Source organism: Hemitrygon akajei, chromosome 26 (assembly GCF_048418815.1).
Source record: "Hemitrygon akajei chromosome 26, sHemAka1.3, whole genome shotgun sequence".
Classification (NCBI taxonomy): Eukaryota; Metazoa; Chordata; class Chondrichthyes; order Myliobatiformes; family Dasyatidae; genus Hemitrygon; species Hemitrygon akajei.
Window position 1 is genome coordinate 51,250,261 of NC_133149.1, and position 12,500 is coordinate 51,262,760.

The following is a 12,500-nucleotide window of genomic DNA, read 5'->3' on the forward strand; positions in this document are numbered from 1 at the left end:
GGCGGGGTTCCTTCCCCACCCTCCCCAGCTCTTCCAGCAAGGGCGCTGTCCTAGCCCCCCGCCTTCTTCCGCGCTGCCTTCAGCCTCTTGGGTTTCAGGATGGTGTAGTTGGCGTACGTCGTCTGCTGCTCCGACAGGAAGGGGACGTAGAACGCGCGGAACAGCTTGGACGACCTGCAACGGAGAGAGAGGGCATCGGTGAGACACGTCCGGCTCCCGGCGCAGACGTACACCCACCCAAAACACTCAGCGACTCCTACAACATGCTCCCAAGAACCATAGAACATTCCAGCACGGAAACAGGCCTTTCGGCCCTTCTTGGCTGTGCCCAACCATTTTTCCGCCTGGTCCCACTGACCTGCACCCGGCCCATATCCCTCCAAACCCCTCTCATCCATGTACCTGTCCAAGTTTTTCTTAAATGTTAAAAGTGAGCCCGCATTCACCACTTCATCTGGCAGCTCATTCCACACTCCCACCACTCTCTGCGTGAAGAAGCCCCCCCCCAATGTTCCCTTTAAACTTCTCCCCCTTCACCCTTAACCCATGTCCTCTGGTTTTTTTCCTCCCCTAGCCTCAGTGGAAAAAGCCTGCTTGCATTCACTCTATCTATACCCATCATAATTTTATACACCTCGATCAAATCTCCCCTCATTCTCCTACGCTCCAGGGAATAAAGTCCTAACCTATTCAACCTTTCTCTGTAACTCAGTTTCTCAAGTCCCAGCATCATCCTTGTAAACCTTCTCTGCACTCTTTCAACCTGATTAATATCCTTCCTGTAATTCGGTGACCAAAACTGTACACGATACTCCAGATTCGGCCTCACCAATGCCTTGTACAACCTCACCATAACTTTCCAACTCAGTACTTTGATTTATAAAGGCCGATGTACCAAAAGCTCTCTTTTACGACCCTATCTACCTGTGATGCCACTTTTAGGGGATTTTGTATCTGTATTCCCAGATCCCTCTGTCCTACTGCACTCCTCAGTGCCCTACCATCTACCTTGTACGTTCTACCTCGGTTTGACCTTCCGAAGTGCAATACCTCACACCTGTTACCTGTGGGCTCATTTACTTATTTATTCTTCTTTCGAACACCCGCTGGCTTTTGTTGAACTTTGTCTATATTCTACTGTCAATGCCTTCACGGGAAGCTAATCTCAGGGTAGTAGACGTAGAGCTGGGGCGCCTGAGGACTGTATTTGTCAACGGGCAGCGGAGGGCGAGTTTGTAAATCTGGCGGGAGTGAAGGATGCTGGGAATGGCGAGGGAGGGGTCGTGGGACGGGTGGCGGGGAAGGAGTGCTGGGGGCGGGGGGCAGTGAGGGTTGGGGAAGGGGTTGACACAGGTTCAGACGCACCCGGTCCCTGAGACGCCCAGCAAGGTCGTTCGATTCCAAACCATCGGTTTATCGATCATTGCAGAATGTCTCTCTGGTGCTTCCCCTCTCCCTTCCCCTTTTCCCAACCGTGATTCCCCCTCTCCCTTCCCCTTCCCCCATGATTCCCCCTCTCCCTTCCCCTTTTCCCAACCATGATTCCCCCTCTCCCTTCCACTTTTCCCAACCATGATTCCCCTCTCCCTTCCCCTTTTCCCAACCATGATTCCCCCTCTCCCTTCCCCTTCCCCCATGATTCCCCCCTCCCTTCCCCTTTTCCCAACCATGATTCCCCCTCTCCCTTCCACTTTTCCCAACCATGATTCCCCTCTCCCTTCCCCTTTTCCCAACCATGATTCCCCCTCCCCTTTCCCCAGCCATGATTCCCCTCTCCCTTCCCCTTTTCCCAACCGTGATTCCCCCTCTCCCTTCCCCTTTTCCCAACCATGATTCCCCTCTCCCTTCCCCTTCCCCCAACCATGATTCCCCTCTCCCTTCCCCTTTTCCCAACCATGATTCCCCCTCTCCCTTCACCTTTTCCCAACCGTGATTCCCCTCTCCCTTCCCCTTCCCCCAACCATGATTCCCCCTCTCCCTTCCCCTTTCCCCAACCATGATTCCCCTCTCCCTTCCCCTTTTCCCAACCATGATTCCCCTCTCCCTTCCCCTTTTCCCAACCATGATGCCCCTCTCCCTTCCCCTTTTCCCAACCATGATTCCCCTCTCCCTTCCCCTTTTCCCAACCATGATTCCCCTCTCCCTTCCCCTTCCCCCAACCATGATTCCCCTCTCCCTTCCCCTTCCCCCAACCATGATTCCCCCTCTCCCTTCCCTTTCCCAACCATGATTCCCCCTCTCCCTTCCCCTTTTCCCAACCATGATTCCCCCTCTCCCTTCCCCTTCCCCCAACCATGATTCCCCTCTCCCTTCCCCTTCCCCCAACCATGATTCCCCCTCTCCCTTCCCCTTTTCCCAACCATGATTCCCCCTCTCCCTTCCCCTTTTCCCAACCATGATTCCCCCTCTCCCTTCCCCTTTTCCCAACCATGATTCCCCCTCTCCCTTCCCCTTTTCCCAACCATGATTCCCCCTCTCCCTTCCCCTTTTCCCAACCATGATTCCCCCTCTCCCTTCCCCTTTTCCCAACCATGATTCCCCCTCTCCCTTCCACTTTTCCCCAACCATGATTCCCCTCTCCCTTCCCCTTTTCCCCAACCATGATTCCCCCTCTCCCTTCCCCTTTTCCCAATCATGATTCCCCTCTCCCTTCCCCTTTCCCGCTCTCAGACCACAATTAGAAACCTGTTTCAAAAACAGGTTTATCATCACTCACAATTATCATGAAATTAGTTTTTTTTGTGGCAGCAGTACAGTGCGAGACATAAAATTCCTACAGTGCTGTGTGCAAAAGTCTTAGGCTCCCTGGCGCACTCTCTCACTCCCCCTCTCTCTCTCTCTCTCTCCACCCCTCTCTCTCTCTCTCCCTCTCTCTCCCTGTCTCTCTCTCCCCCCTCTCTCTCTCTCCCTCTCTCTCTATCTCTCTCTCTCTGTCTCTCTCTCTCACTCTCTCTGTCTGTCTGTCTCTCTCTCCCTCTCTTTCTCACTCTCTCTGTGTCTCCCTCTCTCTCTCTCTGTCTCTCTCTCCCTCCTCTCTCTCTCTGTCTCTCCCTCTCTCTCCCCCACTCTCTCTCCCTCTCTCTCACTCTCTGTCTGTCTTTCTGTCTGTCTGTCTGTCTGTCTCTCTCTCTCTCTCCCTCTCTCCACCCCCCTCTCTCTCTCTGTCTCTGTGTCTCCCTCTCTCTCCCCTACTCTCTCTCTCTCCCTCTCTGTCTCTCTCTCGCTCTCTCACCCTGGGAAAGGTTTCATTGCTGATGAAATGGTCTTTCTGTAGAAGCAGTGTTTGGGTCATGGTTAGAGGTAACGGGTGCTTTGGAACGAGACCTGTCCAATGAGGGGAGTGTGTCTTCGTGCCGTGTGCCTGACACTGGGGTGATCTGGGTCTCATCTGGTGGAAGATGGAGTGAGGAGATGCCAGAAAGGAGAGGTCGTAGGTGCAGACTTGGAGCGGGGCCGGGAGTCGGTGAAGCCCGGTGGAAATCGACGGAGGATCGGCGAAGGGGAAGCAGTGTTCTCCAACGTGCACGTTGGGCAGTTTTTTTCTTTTTCTTTTTCTTTTTTGTTTTACTTTACTAACCCTTTAGTCAACTTAAGAATTGTAAAGCTAAATCGTTTAACTGTATGCGGAGTACTGTCTGTTGTTCCGCGGTGCTGATTTGCAACGGGGGGTGGACAGATCACGCAGCGTCCACACAAACAGTGGGTTCCGCACCTCAATCTCACACGTTTGGCGGGGCCAGAGATCGTCTTCCCCGGACTTACGCAGCCGAAAGACCGTCAGGGTGACAGATATATTTATACAGTATTGTACATGAGTACAGTGGCATGTAAAAGTTTGGGCACCCCGGTCAAAATTTCCGTTACTGTGAATAGCTATGCAAGTAAAAGATGTCCTGATTTCCAAAAGGTGTAAAGTTAAAGATGGCGCATTTATTTAATATTTTAAGCAAGATTTACTTTTTTAATTCCATCTTTTGCAGTTTCAAAATAACAAAGAAAAGGAAAACGGCCCGAAGCAAAAGTTTGGGCACCCTGCATATAACACCCCCTTTGGCAAATATCACAGACAGACAGACAGACAGACTGTATTGATCCCGAGGGAAACCGGGTTTCGTTACAGTCACGCCAACCAAGAATAGTGTAGAAATATAGCAATATAAAACCCATACATAATTAAATAATAATAAGTTAATCATGCCAAGTGGAAATAAGTCCAGGACCAGCCTATTGGCTCAGGGTGTCTGACACTCCCAGGGAGGAGTTGTAAAGTTTGATGGCCACAGGCAGGAATGACTTCCTATGACGCTCAGTGTTACATCTCGGTGGAATGAGTCTCTGGCTGAACGTACTCCTGTGCCTAACCAGTACATTATGGAGCGGATGGGAGTCATTGTCCAAGATGGCATGCAACTTGGACAGCGTCCTCTTTTCAGACACCACCGTCAGAGAGTCCACAGCTTGTAAACGCTTTCTGTAGCCAGCTAAGAATCTTTCAATTCTTGTTTGGGGGGGGATTTTCGCCCATGCCTCCTTGCAAAAGGCTTCTAGTTCTGTGTGGTTCTTTCCTAACCATGACTGTGAACAAGCCGTAAGCCCTCACAAGCTGGAGACCTTGGTGAAAGTTAGCCGAGCGCTCAGATCTCTCGGGGTGCCCACACCTTTTGCATAGTGTTCCTTTCCTTTTCTTTTCCACTCTAAGATTGTACAAAACAAAAATAATGCACTAATCTTGCTTAAAATGTTGAAAGGGATGTTTCCCCTTTAACTTTACGACTTTTGGAGATCAGTTCATCTTCTACTCACTTAACAACTCACAGCAACAGAAGTTTTGCCCAAACTTTTTGCATGCCACTGTACTTTGTTAATGAAATCACTCTGAGCTTTATAAGGACAGAGTTACAGAGCCAGGGGTCGCGTGCTCGGCACAGCGCACAGCCAGTGACGCACTGGGAAAGGTGGCAGACAATTCCCACACCGACATTCCACAACAAAGCGCGGCTGAATGAAGCCCTTGGGTCAGGCAGCACCTGTCGAATAGCGCACAGCAGAGGGGCCTTACCGGGCCGCAGCCCGGATTGGAGAGCACGTGCCGTGAGGAAATCTCCAGGAGGACCACAGCCTTGTCGCCGGGTTTGCCTGTTAACGGGCCTCCTTACCCTGTCTGGAGTGAATCCATCATTGGTAAACCAAAAATTGCAGTAATAGGATGAGGTTGTAAATCAATGTTCAGTACCGCAGAAATAATATCAAAAATATCTTTCCAATATTTTTTCAAAAGCGGACACGACCAGAACATATGAGTTAAAGACGCTATCTCAGAATGACATATGTCACAAATAGGATTTATATGGGAATAAAAATGAGCCAATTTATCCTTGGACATATGAGCCCTGTGCACAGCTTTAAACTGTATTAATGAATGTTTAGCACATATAGATGATGTATTAACTAATTGAAGAATTTTATCCCAATTCTCAATAGGGATAGTAAGGTTAAGTTCTCTTTCCCAATCGTTTTTAGTCTTATAGAAGGGCTCTGAACGTATCTTCATAATTATATTGTAAAGTTTTGATATTAGCCCTTTCTGAAAAGGGTTTAGTTCAAACAAATTCTCCAAAATACCTAAAGACACAAAATTTGGAAAAGTAGGAAGTACAGTATTTAAGAAATTCCTAATCTGTAAATATCTAAAAAAATGAAATCTAGGCAAATTATATTTATTAGATAATTGCTCAAAAGACATAAAACAATTATCCAAAAATAAATCGGAAAATCGTAGTAATCCTTTAGTCTTCCAAGCTGAATAAGCTTGGTCTATAATAGAAGGATAAAAAAAGCAATTGGATACAATAGGAATATTTAAAACAAACTGAATCAACCCAAAAAATTTCCGAAATTGAAACCATATACGTAAAGTATGTTTAACTATCGGGTTGTCAATTTGTTTCGGCAATTTAGAAAGAGCAAAGGGAAGACAAGTCCCTAAAATAGAACCCAATGCCTAATTTTAGATTTTATTATTGGGCAGTTAATATCCGATATTTGATATGTTGGTTAAAGGATTGGGATATATCCTTTAGCCCTCATTGGGTGAACCTGGAAATTAAATCTGTACAAGGGGAGAAACTTTGAACTTTCGGATTACTCATATTTCATGAGTCAAACGTGTTTAATTACTGTTGTTTTGGTTTTATTCAGCTTAAAACTTAAATTATTAAACATCAAAGACGATAGCAGTCACACTGTTTGACGGCGTTACTGGCTGGTTCAAGAAACTTGGGGCAATTAGCTTAATTGTTTCATGCTGTTTATAGCCATTAAAGTAATGTTTGACATCCACGGTGGTCCACTAGACCGTGAGATATACCGTGCCTATAAGAAGTATTCAACCCCCTTGGAAGATTTCACTTCTTATTGTTTTACAACATAAAATCACCGTGGATTTGATTTGGCTTTTTCTGACGCATTGTTTCCTGTCAATGTGAAAACAGATCTCTACAAAGTAAACTAATTACAAATATAAACCACAAAATAGTTTGCTTGCATCAGTATTCACACCCTTTAATATGACGCACCAATTCACCACTGGTGCGGCCAATTGGTTTTTAGAAGTCATGTAATTAGTTAAACGGAGATCACCGTGTGCAGTCAAGGATTTTCGATTGATTGTGGTGAAAATACGCCTGTATCTGGAAGGTCCGACCGCCGGTGAGTCAGTATCCTGGCCAAAAACTACACCGTGAAAACAAAAGAACACGCCAAGCAACTCTGCGAAAAGGATATTGAAAAGCACAAGTCAGGAGACGATACAAGAACATTCCCAGGTCACTGACTGTCCCTTGGAGAACAGTTAAGTCAGTCATCAAGAAATGGAAAGAATATGATACAGCCGTAAATCTGCCTAGAGCAGGCTGTCCTCAAAAACCGAGTGACCGTGCAAGAAGGAGACGGGTGAGGGAGGCCACCAAGAGACCTACGACAACTCTGGAGGAGTTACAAGCTTCAGTGGCTGAGATGAGAGAGCCTGTGCATACAACAACTGTTGCCCGGGTGATTCACCAGTCGCAGGTTTGTGGGAGAGCGGCAAAGAGAAAGCCACTGTTGAAAAAACTCACATGAAATCAAGGCTAGAGTTTGCCAGAGGGCAGGTAGGAGACTCTGAAGTCAGCTGGAAGAAGGTTCTGTGGTCTGATGAAACAAAAATTGAGCTTCTTGGCCATCAGGCTAAACGCTATGTTTGGCATAAGTCAAACACCACACATCATCAAGAACACACCATCCCTACCGTGAAGCACGGTGGTGGCTGCGTCATGATGACACGCTGATGACACGGCCATACTGGGGTGTGTCAGGAATGGACAGGAGGAGGAGTATAGGAAACTGATACAGGACTTTGTGATATGGTGCAACTCAAACTACCTGCGTCTCAATATCACCAAGACCAAGGAGATGGTGGTGGACTTTAGGAGATCTAGGCCTCATATGGAGCCAGTGATCATTAATGGAGAATGTGTGGAGCAGGTTAAGACCTACAAGTATCTGGGAGTACAGTTGGACGAGAAGCTAGACTGGACTGCCAACACAGATGCCTTGTGCAGGAAGGCACAGAGTCGACTGTACTTCCTTAGAAGGTTGGCGTCATTCAATGTCTGTAGTGAGATGATGTTCTATAGGTCAGTTGTGGAGAGCGCCCTCTTCTTTGTGGTGGCGTGTTGGGGAGGAAGCATTAAGAAGAAGGACGCCTCACGTCTTAATAAGCTGATAAGGAAGGCGGGCTCTGTCGTGGGCAAAGTACTGGAGAGTTTAACATCGGTAGCTGAGCGAAGGGCGCTGAGTAGGCTACGGTCAATTATGGAAAACCCTGAACATCCTCTACATAGCACCATCCAGAGACAGAGAAGCAGTTTCAGCGACAGGTTACTGTCGATGCAATGCTCCTCAGACAGGATGAAGAGGTCAATACTCCCCAATGCCATTAGGCTTTACAATTCAACTGCCAGGACTTAAGAACTTTTTTTTTTTTTAAAGCTATTATTAATGCTTTTTGAGTTAGTGATTTAGATGCATATCATATTATTACTGAGTTAAGTATTGTATGTAAGGAGTTTTTGCTACAACAAGTGTATGGGACATTGGAAAAAATGTTGAATTTCCCCATGGGGATGAATAAAGTATCTATCTATCTATCTATCTATCTATGCTGTGGGGATGCTTCACTGCAGCAGGCCCTGGAAGGCTCGTGAAGGTGGAGGGTAAAATGAATGCAGCAAAATACAGGGAAATCCTGGAGGAAAACCTGATGCAGTCTGCAAGAGAACCGCAACTTGGGGGAAGATTTGTTTTCTAGCAAGACAATGACCCCAAGCACAAAGCCAAACCTACACAGGAATGGCTTAAAAACAACAAAGTTAATGTCCTGGAGTGGCCATGTCAGAGTCCAGACCTCAATCCAATTGACAATTTGTGGCTGGACTTGAAAAGGGCTGTTCACTCACGATCCCCTTGCAATCTGACAGAGCTTGAGCAGTTTGGTAAGGAAGAGTGTGGAAGATTGCAGTGTCCAGATGTGCAAAGCTGATAGAGATCTATCCACACAGACGCGAGGCTATAATTGCTGCTAAATACTGACTCGAAAGGGGTAAATACTTATGCAATCAATTAGTTTGTGTTTTTTTAAATTTGTAATTAATTTAGATCACTTTGTTTTCACTTTGAGATAAAAGAGTCTTTTTCTGTTGATCTGTGTCAAAAAAGCGAAATTAAATCCACTGTGATTCAATGTTGTAAAACAATAAAACATGAGAACTTCTGGGGTGGGGTGAATACTTTTCACAGTCTCTATAGGAGCAGAATTAGGCCACTTGGCCCATCGAGTCTGCCCTGCCATTTCATCATGGCTGATCCATTTTCCCCTCTCAGCCCCCGATCTCCTGCCTTCTCCCCGTGTCCCTTCATGCCCTGACCAACCGAGAATATATCAACCTCCGCCTTAAATATTTGTAACGACTTGGCCTCCACAACTGCCCTTAGCATCAAATTTGGCAGATTCACCACCCTCTGGCTAAAGGCATTCCTCCTCATCTCCGTTCTAAAAGGACGCCGCTCTATTCTGAGGCTGTATCGTATGGCTTTAGACTCTCCCACCTTAGGAAACATCCTCAAATATCAAGACATTTCAATAGGTGTCAATGAGGTCACCCCTCATTCTTCTGAATTCAAGGGAATACAGGCCCAGAGCCATCAAACGCTCTTCGTATGACAATCCCTTCAACCCCGGAACCATTTTCATGAACTTTCTCTGAACCCTCTCCAATGTCAGCACGTCCTTTCTTAGATAAGGGGCCCAAACCTGCTGATGGGCGGGGCCTCGCCAGTGCCTCGAGCTTATCAACCTACCCTTCCATTTCCTCATCCCAGCCATTTTATAGAAGTCACAAAGAGCGGGGGGGTGGGGGGCTCACTGAACCTGTAACGGAAATCCAAACGGTTTGACAGGTCACCCACGAAGCCAAGTGGCACCCCGAGGCCATGTACGCGGGATGCTAAGATGGGATGGGTGCAGATAAAATTCACAAGAACACGACTGGAATTGGAGGCTTTAATCCTTAGGCCTGCTTCTCATCCCTTCAGTATGGTAACCACGGGCAACATGACTGGAACTGGAGGCTTTAATCCTTAGGCCTGTTTCTCATCCCTTCAGTATGGTAACCACGGGCAACATGACTGGAACTGGAGGCTTTAATCCTTAGGCCTTTTTCTCTCCCCTGAAGTATTGTAACCACGGCGAATACGACTGGAATTGGAGGCTTTAATCCTTAGGCCTGTTTCTCATCCCTTCAGTATGGTAACCACGGGCAACATGACTGGAACTGGAGGCTTTAATCCTTAGGCCTGTTTGTCTTCCCCGCAGTACTGTAACCACGGCCAATATGGCTGGAGGAACACCAGCTCAACTCCAGCCGTTCACCCTCACCCTGCAGCCTTCGGAACTCTGTTGAACCTTCTGGTGACGTGATCGGCCTGCGTCGGACCAGCCTAGTCCCGCCGGGATGTTGGCCGTTGTCCTCTGCATCTGTGTCTGGGAAGCGGTACCGCAGCATTAAGGCCATGATCCAACAGTCTCCGGGACCGCTTCTTCCGCCAGGCCGTCAGACCGATCAGTACACATTGATCTGGCTGTACGTACATTTTCACAAAGCTATTACGCATACAATCCTAGCGTCTGGGGCAATGTCCTCCCACCTCACTGCTTGTACACTGCGACGGACGGAGGTGCAACATAAAGATTTTTTACTCCCCCATGTCGAGGGATGGATGTGAGAAATAAAAATAAATTCCAATTCCGAAGCCATTGGCAGACTTTGTCCGCTCAGTCCTGCAAGGGCCTCTACGGTCGCCATGGTAGCCTAGGGGGTCAGCTTGGGGGGGGGGGGGTCAGAGTTCAGGGCTCAATCCCGCCGCCGTCCGCGCCTTCTGCCCGCGACCGCGTGCGTTTCCTCAGGTTCACCCCCTCCCCGCCATTCCGAAGGCGTACCGGTCGGTAGGTTTAATCGGCCGTTGTGAATTGCCCCGTGACCAGGCTAGGGTTAAAATCTGTGCGCCGCTGGGCCCTGCTAACACGCTCTATCTCTAAATAACCGGGGGAGGTTGGGGGTTGAGAGATCACGGCCGCAGCTGAGGGCCAGGCAGGAAAAGCGGACAGAGGGACGTTGACAGATTATATCCGGCGCATCGATCTCTCCCCCTTGGTGGCCCTAACCTGCCACCGAGTGATTGCCTACATTCGGTCGCACAGTCGGCAGACGTTTCTCTACCGATCTGCTGCATCTGAGGGATCACGGTGCTGAGAAATAATTACTCCCTTCACTTCAGTGAAGTGCAGAGTACAAGGACTCAGGGCTATTTACAAGCATCGGACGCTCTTCATAAGACAAGCCGTTAAAGTATCCTGGAAAGTATCCATTCTCGTGAGCCTCCTCTGAACCCTCTCCCTTTCTGAGACAAGGGGGCCCAGATCTGCCCAGAGTACTCCGAGTGAGGCCTTGCCAGTGCTTTATAAAGACTCAACGTTACATCCTGGCGTTTATATTCTAGTCCTGTTGAAATGAATGCAAACATTGCATTTGCCCTCCTCACCACAGACTCAACCCCGCAAATTAACCTTCACGGAATGAGGACGGGTGAGAGGTGTACAAGGTGATGAGAGGCATTGATCGTGTGGATAGCCAGAGGCTTTTTCCCCAGGGGCTGAAATGGCCGGCACGAGAGGGCACAGGTTTAAAGTGCTGGGGAGTAGGTACAGAGGGGATGTCAGGGGTAAGTTTTTTACTCAGAGAGTGGTGAGTGTGTGGAATGGGCTGCCGGCGACAGTGGTGGAGGTGGATACGATAGGGTCTTTTAAGAGACTCCTGGATGGATACATGGAGCTTAGTAAAATAGGGGGCTGTGGGTAGTTCTACGGTGGGGACGTGTTCGGCACAGCTTTGTGGGCCGAAGGGCCTGTACTGTGCTGTAGGTTTTCTATGTTTCTAAATCCCCCCCCCCAGCTTTGTACGTCAGTGCTTTTTGTATCTTCTCTCCATTTAGGAAATAGTCAGCCCTTTCATTTCTGCTACCAAAGTGCATGACCATACACTTCCCAACACTGTATTCCATCTGCCATTTCTTCGCCAAATCTCCTAATCTGTCTCAGTCCTTCTGTCGCCTCCCTGCTTCCTCAAAACTACCTGCCCCTCCACCTATCTTCGTACCATTTGCAAAGGAGGAGGAGAAGATGGCGGCGCGATGCAGCGCGCGCGGCCTCTCTGGAGAATGGATACCCGTTACGTGTTAAGTAGGGATCCGTGCACAGTCCTGATTCGATGGAGGCAGACGCGAGGGCGCGGAGGAACGTCTGGAGAAACTTCGGAAATGCCCGCTTCGCTGCCGCCGCTACCGTGCGGTCCGGAATCTCGGCTCTGCTTGTTTCGGCGGCCGGGACGAGGTCGAAGGCGCTCGGGAGGCTGTATCGGAGGCTCGAGGGTCTCGTACGGACTCAAGAGTCTGCTGTCGTCGGTTGCTTCCGAGGCGTTAGTTGTCAGTGCCTGGAAGTTTATGGCAGGGAGAGTTCTCCCGTCTGCTGCCTGGTATCGGGACGATTGGAGTCGATCGGGACGCGAGACTTTTTAAAACCGCGCCCGTGGTCTGCGTCTATCGAATTACGGTATCGTTTCGCACTGCTGTAACTATAGGCTATAATTATGTGGTTTTGTCAGTGTGGGTCTTTGGTTTCTCCTGTGTTTTTATTTTGTGATATCACTCCGGAGGAACATTGCATGCATTTCCAAATGACAATAAACAAGGACTGAGTGTCCTCATAATCTTAAAAAAAAAAGCCATCAATTCCATCACCCAAACCATTGGCAAAAAGAATCGGTCCCAACACAGACCCCTGCGGAACAACACTAGTCAACGGCAGCCACCCAGAAAAGGCTCCCTTCATTCCCACTCTCGCCTCCCGC

General features: G+C 48.5%; 1 long non-coding RNA gene across 1 annotated transcript in view; it reads right to left on the reverse strand.

Moving 5' to 3' along the window:
* Positions 1 to 12,500, reverse strand: part of LOC140716699 (uncharacterized) — a 134,834-nt gene that overhangs the window by 494 nt on the left and 121,840 nt on the right. Inside the window, exon 2 of the long non-coding RNA XR_012096355.1 lies at positions 1 to 174. This exon is cut by the window's left edge and continues 494 nt beyond it. This is a non-coding gene — a long non-coding RNA (uncharacterized lncRNA). The remainder of the gene's footprint in view (positions 175 to 12,500) is intronic.